This window comes from Myodes glareolus, chromosome 11 (genome assembly GCF_982192425.1).
Source record: "Myodes glareolus chromosome 11, mMyoGla1.1, whole genome shotgun sequence".
NCBI classification, from domain to species: Eukaryota; Metazoa; Chordata; class Mammalia; order Rodentia; family Cricetidae; genus Myodes; species Myodes glareolus.
This window is the reverse complement of record NC_142036.1, coordinates 12896687-12905520: the sequence shown is the minus strand read 5'-3', so window position 1 is coordinate 12905520 and position 8834 is coordinate 12896687. Positions and strand designations below refer to the sequence as shown.

Below are 8834 nucleotides of genomic sequence, written 5' to 3'. Positions count from 1 at the left end.
TATTTTTGATCACTCGTGGAAAGGGGAATTTCGCAATATTTAACTCCCCTTCATTTACTTTCAAGTAGCAATCTTCTATCCAATGCTCTGAGCTCCCTCGTTCTCCTCACTTTTAAGATGTCAATCTGCTTTATGATCATACAGGCAGTACAAGAACTGTAATCTGTGGATCTTAGAACATATCCATTAACAAAGATTTTAGGAAGCATTAAACAAGGTCTCTTGGAAATAAGAGACAATAACAACAAGGCCAGTCTCAGGCATTAGCCAGCTGGGTCACATTTCTAGTTATGGAGTCACTCACTAGTCATGCAGTGTCTGTGTGCTGTTGTGGCCATGATGTTAAAAGTATCAACTGCTTGTTAGTCAGGAACAAAGTCCTCACACAAGTATATGAAATGATTCTGCAAGGACAGGGAAGAGAAGAAAATGCTTTGTAGAAGCAGTCTTATTTGCTGTCTACAACTTTCAGATGCTCTGCCAAATGGCTGAACTTATCAATACCCAAAACTGTAACAAGGAGTATACTTGTTGGTTCCTGGTGGCTCAGCCCCCAAATAATCACACGGAAACTATATTATTTAAATCACTGCTTGAACCATTAGTTCTAGCTTGTTATTGCATAACACCTAAGTGTTAATTTAACCCATTTCTATTAATCTGTGTGTTGCGACATGGTTGGGGCTTACTGGGTAATGTTCCTAGCATCTGTCTCTCCAGGGCTATATGGCTTCTCCCTGACTCCTCCTCCTTTATTGCAGCATTCAACATAGTTTTCCCAGACTAGCTGAGTCCTGCTTACTATAATTCCAAAGCAGGCCTTTAGTGACCAATTGTATTCACAGCATACAGAGGGAAATACCACATCATATCCTCTTCCCTTTCATGTTTTTTCCAGAGATCACAGGGCACAAGACCATCCCAGTCATGGTAATGACATCATCACAGGTGAGAGAATTTCATGACAATCAGAGAATGCCTAGATTCGTTTTCAGGTTTAAACACATTTTCAGTGAAAAAAAATTAACATTTTCTGGTTTCCAACACTTATCTGTACTCTCATAGTGACACCATCCATAGGATCCCAATGCTCCAGTGGTAGAACAATTATCAATTTTTCCAGGCTCTTTTAGGATCCAAATGCGAGTATACTTGAGCTTTAGATAAAGAACCTCATCTTGATTTTCATACAGGGAGTTCACATCATGATTGTTGGGGAGGCAGTGTAAATAAGCCAAAGGAAGTATTCTGGAGGAAAGAAAATGGGTGAGCATGTTACATGAAAATTTCTTAGGCCTATTAATTGCAATGTAACTATATGGATAAAAGCAAAACAAATAAGTATTAAAGAAGAAAACAAAGTCATGTAAATTATTGAGTGAATTAGGAGCTGCCTGTCACCAACTGAAGCTCAGTGAGGTTTCACTGGATTTGTTGCTGTCACAGTCTCAAATATGGAGCCTCACACACATTTTATTACCCATTCCACACCTGTGTCTGATGAGTACATTGTTTTGTGAGGATGATGGTGAGAGTGAAGGGCACTAGGGTTCTTGGATCTGTAACTCTGCCTGATTCTCTTATTGGCACTACCTTGATTCCCAGTGCACTCACCATGGTGAATCCTGAGACTTTCCAGAGTCAAGGGCTCCACAATTTCCAGTCCCTTTTGATTTTTGAGAAATTGATCCTGTTCCCCACACAGGATCACTTCTTCCATATTTGATGCTTTGCATTGTGTCAGATCAGAGTGTATCATATATTATAAATAGTTACCCTTAAAAAGACAATGTGATTGCTCTGTGATTCCAGTTCTCACCATACAAGAATCCCTGAGTGAGATCTATATTCCTAGTTGTTTATAAAAGCAAGAAGCTAGGTGTGACAGGCAACAAATAGCCCTACCTCTGGAAAGTTGAGACAGTGTCATCAACGTGGAACACTGGCCAATCATTCTAGACAGTTAGTGATATCCAGATCCAGTAATGAATTTTTACTTCAAAAATAAGGTGTAGGTTGTTAGAAAAATCTTATGTCAACATGGACAGAAATACACATTAACACATACATATAAACACATAAAGATTGAGAGGAAATGAGATAGAGGGACAGAGAGAGAGGAAGGAAGAAAGAGAAATATTATAAAAAATTCATAACACATAGCATAGGAAAACAAATTTGAATAAACATTTGAACACTTTAAGGATTACTACACACTTCACCTGTAAAAATAATCACGGAATATGATATGACGAAGCAGCCCAGAAACAGAGTCCAACCCTTTATGCCTCTCTGAACAGGCTCTTCCATGACTCAGATATCTGTGTGCTCTCATCGCCCCCTGATGAATTTTTACGAAGGTTCCATGACATGTTGAGAAGAAGATATATTTTTTTCTGTTTGGGTGAAATGTTCTATAGATGTCTGTTAAGTCCATTTATTTGATTATATCTGTTAGTTTTCTTATTTGTCTGTTAAGTTTCTGTCTGGTTGACCTATCCATTGGTGAGAGAGGAGTATTGAAATCTCCTACTATTAGAGTTCTAGTAATTTTTTTTGACATATGTGGGTGCTTTTATATTAGGGGCATTGTTATTCAGGATTGAGACTTCCTCCTGATGAATTTTTCCTGTTATGAGTATAAAGTGTCCTTTTCTATCGCTTTTGATTGATTTTAGTTTGATATTAGTATAGCCACACCTATTTGGTTTGTTTTTTTTGGTCCATTTGATTGGAAAACCTTTTCCCAACCCTTTACCCATGTTAGTGTCTGCCTTTGAGGTTAAGGTGTGTTTCTTGTAAACTGCAGAGTGTTGGATCCTGTTTTTGTATCCATTCTCTTGACCTGTGACTTTTTATAGGTGAACTGAGTCCATTCATATTAAGTGATATTAATGACTAGTGGATGTTAACTCCTTTTTTTGTGGTGGTAGTGTTTGTGTGCTTCCCTTCTTTGAGTTGTGCTTGTGGAGGTTTTTCAGATGCCTGTGTTATTATGGGTGTTGTTGGATTCCTTCGTTTGTGGTTTTCCTTCTAGTATTTTCTGTAAGGCTGTGTTTGTGGCTACATACTGTTTAAAACTGTTTTTGTCCTGGAATACCTTGTTTTCTCCATCAATAGTGAAGCAAATTTTGCTGGGTATAATAGTCTGGACTTGCATCCATGGTCTCATAGTGTCTGCAGCACATCTATCTAAGACCTTCTGGCTTTCATGGTTTCCATTGAGAAGTCAGGTATAATTCTGAAAGGTTTCCCTTTATATGTTACTTGACATTTTTGCTTTGCAGCTCTTAACATTCTTTCTTTATTCTGTATGTTTTTTTGTTTTGATTTTTATATGACGAGGGGATTTTTTTGATTAAATCTATTTGGTGTTCTGTATGCTTCTTGTACCTTCATAGGAATATTCTTCTTTAGGTTGGGAAAGTTTTCTTCTATAATTTTGTTGAATTTATTTTCTGGGCCTTTGAGCTGTAATTTTCCTCCTTCTTCTACCTCTATTATTCTTAGGTTTGGTCTTTTCATGGTGTCCCAAATATCCTGGATGTTTTATGTTAAGAATTTGTTGGATTTGTTAGTTTCTTTAATCAATGAGTTTATTTCCTCTATATATCTTTAGCATCTTAGATTCTTTCTTCTATCTCTTGCATTTTGTTGGTTGGTTATATTTTTCTCTGTAGTTGTTGTTCATTTACCCATATTTTTTATATCCAGCCTTCTCTTGGTTTATGTTTTCTTCATTACCACCATTGCATTTTTCAAGTCTTGAACTGTTTCCATTACCTGTTTGATTGCTTTTTTCTTGGTTTTCTTGGGTATCTTTGAAAGATTTGTTCATTTCTTCTAGCTTTTTATTTGTCTACTCTGTTTATTTAAAGCAGTTTTTCACATCCTGTTTAAGGTCCTCTATTATTTTTATGTTATGCTTAAAAATGATTTCTTCTACTTCTTTTGGAAAAGGATGTTCAAGTCTTCTTGTTTCGTGATCCCTGGACTCTGGTGATATCATGTTGCCTCTTAGGTTGTTGGAGGAATTCGTGCATTTTGCCCACCCATCTCTTCCTTCAAAGGCAGCCAGGAGAGACTTGGCGTCTTGGACCATTCTTTGCTGTGACTGAGTGGATCTCCTCAGTGCAGGAGCAGTAACTGTTCCTGGGCCAAGGACCTCGCAGACAATGGGACAGGCTTTGGGGAGGCAGGATCGTGTGGAACAAAGAAGCCCCTGCAGCAGGAGCTGGAGGGGCCCTGTGCTCCTTTCCCAGACTGTCCACCTTACCCAGGAATGGCACTCATTCACCGGTCTGGATGATTCTCCTCAGCACATGGACAGGAACTGCTGGAAATTACAAGGACCCCGCAGACCACTTTTTTCATTTTTTAACAAGGTCATCTAGGTGGCAGGGACTTTCCATATAGTCCAAGCTATAAGAGATATTTTTGCTTCTGTCTCTATATTGAATGTAATAAGACTATATTTCACTGTTCCCTACCATTAAATGCACTGTTGTTGATAATTAATGAATTTATTTCTTTGAAAAACTTTTAATACAATATATTCTGATAATTATTTACATAATCTCTTCTTTTGCAGATCCTACCCAATTCACCATTTCCAGATTTCAATAATAGTCAGTTTTAAGGGTTATTTTAGAAGACATATAGTGATTTGGACTCAAGTCATTCATTTTCATATAGACAGTTAATGGTTTAAAAATCCATAATTGGCAATATATTTTCTTTTTAAAAAAATTATTTTATAATACATGTATTTGCTTTTACATATTACAATTCTTTTTTCAATGTATACTTAAAGTATCCAGGGCTCAAGTGTTGGCTTAGTGGTGAGAATCCTGCTTTCCAGTATTAGTGACTTAGCTTGATTCTCAAGTTTAGAATCTGGGTGTGATGGTTTATCCTATATTCTCAGCACTGGAGGGGGTTGTGACTGGAGGTTTTCTAAAACTTGCCATCCCAAGAATCTATCTGCACATTTGTGCTCCAGGTTCACTGTGAGATGCTGTTTCAAAAATAAGATAGAAATGAACCAATAAGCACACTCATTCTCATCTCTAGCCTTCAGACACAAGTGCAAACCATACACAATGCACACACAGTATAGAGAGTTAGGTTTTCAAGCCATGCAAACATTGTCCTTACCCTACATTGGGTTTATGGTTTTTAGTTATTTAGAACTGTATCATGGAAGTTTCAGACCTTGGATGAACTGCTTGCTATGGAAGTCAAGAGATTAACTCATTTACACTTGTTCCTTCTTCACAACTTTACACCTCACTTCCTATTCTGGGGACTTTCATTCCTTTTCCATCCATGAGAGTGGCTCATTTAAGTCTCTGAAAATGAGAAATGATATTTCTCTAAGAGCTTAATTCCTATTTTTAAGACAATTTGGATGTTAAACATAAAATCTTTCACATGATCAGAACAGACTCTACCATAGAACTACAAGCATAGCTTCATCATTTAAAATACACATTTTTCTACAGAAAATAATTTTTGATGACTGCATTTATGCACTACTAAAATATACACCAGGAACGGCAAATTCTTTCTTGATGCCCAACATTTATAACTAATTTTGTAATGGATCAATTTACTGAGAATGGATCTCAAGAATGTTGTGGTTCGGAGGAAGAATCAAACCAAACAAAGAAAACAGAATGAAGAGGACAAGGAGACGTAGAAAGAAACTGTCCCTTCCCTGTTGACTCCTATTCTGAGTCTGGACTCCATGACCTTTTCAAGAATACTGTGTAATTGAACAACAGGACACAATGGAATCTCACCATTCATATTAATCACCACACACCTGAATGAAAAGGAAAATAAGAGCAGACTGCACATATGAGTGACAGTGTCTGCCACACATTTCAAAGAGGAAGGCAGAGGCTGCTGAGATTTGTTTTCTGCCTCTTGTATTTTGAAAGTCAGTGGGCTCACAAGGATGAATGGAACTGGAAGGTCTTCAAAGTTTTCCTAAGCATAAGGAAGGCCCTGAGCCTGAAGTCAAAACCTGAATCTCAGCCTCATTCTCACCTGACCTCAGACCAGGTTTCTGTGATCAGATGATGCTGTGGTAACTTCTGTAATGTAAACTATTTATAGATGACGAGAAAGTATACATCTCTGAAGCAAGCACACAGACACTCAAACACATGCACACAAACAGATATACAACAGCAGAGACAATTCTTCACAAAAACACACATACAAGGATAGATGGATATATGTATATTAGCATCACGGGATATTTGAATTTTTTCGACCTTTGTCATTCATTCTACTTAAAAACAAACAACCATGCTAATTTATAATGCACTGTAATTACATTGATTCATCCCACTACCCTCTCTCTTATTTCTCTCACTCCTTTGACCCTTCTATCCCCTCCCTCCCTTATGTCCATTCTTTTCTCTCTTTTCTCCTTTACTGAATTCCTATGCCAACTCTGCTTCTTCTACCTGTTCATCCAGAAGTGAGATTTGAGGGTCCCATAACCTTGTGTAATTCTCTGAGTGACACCCACAATTTTCATAATGTATTAGTAGAACCACATTCCCCTTTCCACAGCAAAGGCATCCCTTTTATTCCATTTCCATAACAGCTGATCTCATTCTTTCCTTGGGTAAATGGCACTTAAATCATTTGTTACGGGCAACTAATTATTCTGTGTTTTAGATCTATCTGTGGTTGTTAGAAATGTCAGCTTTATGCAACCACTTCTGCCCACTTTCTCCAGTCATGGTTAAGCATCTCAATCAAAGGATGGAGGGCAGAACAATGCTTGCTCATGAGGACATCTCCTCTCAAATCTGGGTCCGAGAGCTATCTGTTAACCTCCTGATTCAAAACTTAGAGTAGTGAGAGTAAAGACATTTTCTTGAAAAGAAAAATTGAACTGTTCTCTTGAATAACAGAAACCATGTTATAAACTTTAACAGGGGATAGTGATGCTTCAAATGCAGTATTTATTAATAAAAATGATAAATATATTTTAAAATATTACCATTTAATTCAAGATCTCATATAAACTACACAAGTACTAGACCATTGAGGTAATCACAGCTCTTAATGAGAACTTTTTAAAAAATACATTATTTTAATTAGGGGCATGTGTCTGTGTTGATAGTGTAGTGCTCATGAAGATAAACAGATGACACGTGGTTCTCTAGACTCACATGTGTTTCTGAGCTGCCTGTGTCTTCTAGGGTTGACAATCTTCTTTGGTTTCTTCAGGAACTGATGCTGATCAATAAATAAAATCATTTTGCCCTGTGTGTAAAAGCACATTGTAAATTTAAAAAAAAACAAATATAATGGGGCAGTGAAATACAAGTTGTTGCCACAAAGGAATCATTCAGTGGGTTCTGAACACAGAACACAGAGTACATAAGTAAAAAAGAGAAATGGGTGTGGTAGCCAACCAGATATACCGTATAGGGAATGTGAAGATAGAACAATAACTGGGACTCACTGGACAACCAGACTATCCAGGCATTGAGATCCAGGCCAAGTGATAGATTTTGTGTCAAAAAAATGGTGTAGATTGTTTAAAAAAATTCATCATATATCACACACACACACACACACACACACACACACACACACACACACACACACAAGATCAAACACACACCTGGAGATGAGAGAGAGAAAAATATTGAGAGAGAGAAAGAGAGAGAAAGAGGGAGAGTGAGAGACAGAGACTTAGAGATAGGGAGACAGAGAGATATAAAGGGAAACAAGGAGAAAAAGTATAATAAACAAACACACACAACACAACTTGAAACAGAAATTTGAATAAACATTTGGACATTCAAGGATTACTACACTCTACACCTGTAGAGAAAATCCCTAAGTGTGATATGGAAAGGCAGTGCAAACCAGAAGTCCAGTCTTCCATGCTTCTCTGAGTAGGATCATCTGTGACCCAGATCTCTAAGTGCTCTCAGCGCCCCCTGCTGGTCAGGTGTTACCCACAGGGTTGTTTTTGTCTGAGCTCACAGTAACATTCACTCACTGTGTATCTTGTACAGTAATATGTGGCTGTGTCCTCAGACTTCAGACTGCTCATTTCCAGGTACATAGTGTTCTTGGCATTGTCTCTGGAGATTGTGAACCGGCCCTTCACAGCGTCGGCATACCAGGTGCTACCACCACCACTACTAATGCTTGTGACCCACTCCAGCCTCTTCCCTGGAGTCTGGCGGACCCAGCTCATGTAATAATCACTGAAGGTGAATCCAGAGGCTGTGCAGGAGAGTTTCAGGGACTTTTCAGGCGGCACTAAGCCTCCCCCAGACTCCAGCAATTGCACCTCACACTGGACACCTGTAAACACAAAGAATTCTGGTTAGAAAACGGACACACAAGACTTTTTTTCTCTTTCTCATGTACACACAAAACACAGTATCTCATCTATACGAATTACCTTTTAAAATAAGGACAGAGAAAACCAGTATAAGCCCTAAGTCCATGGTGAGTGGCCTGTGTTCAGTACTAAACCCTGACTGGGAGGATTTGGGAATCCAAGACTGGTCTCCTGTGCCCGAGCTGCAGGGTCAGGGCAGGCCTAGATCTTATGGGTAGAAAGAAGACTTATTTGCATATCTTCCTGCTACAGCTGGCTCTGTAATTGGACCTGGGCAGAAGGCAGTACTCAGCACAGTTATAAGTCCTCATACAACAGATGACAGTTGTAGAAATTGAAGCATTAACATAGATCTGTGTACACATTTTTCTTCTTAGGAATTCACCACACTGTACTTAGTGGCTTTTCCACCTTATGCATAGAAAATATTGTGTTTCCACACTGC

At 38.3% G+C, this 8834-nt stretch overlaps 1 pseudogene across 1 annotated transcript; it reads right to left on the bottom strand.

Moving 5' to 3' along the window:
- Window positions 1–7990: 7990 nt before the first annotated feature.
- On the bottom strand, window positions 7991–8587 carry LOC148120420 (Ig heavy chain V region 345 pseudogene; annotated as a pseudogene). Its single transcript, XR_015739317.1, has 2 exons — window positions 8450–8587; window positions 7991–8349 (listed from the first exon to the last, which is right to left on the bottom strand). The product of XR_015739317.1 is annotated as an Ig heavy chain V region 345 pseudogene (transcript).
- Window positions 8588–8834: the final 247 nt, after the last annotated feature.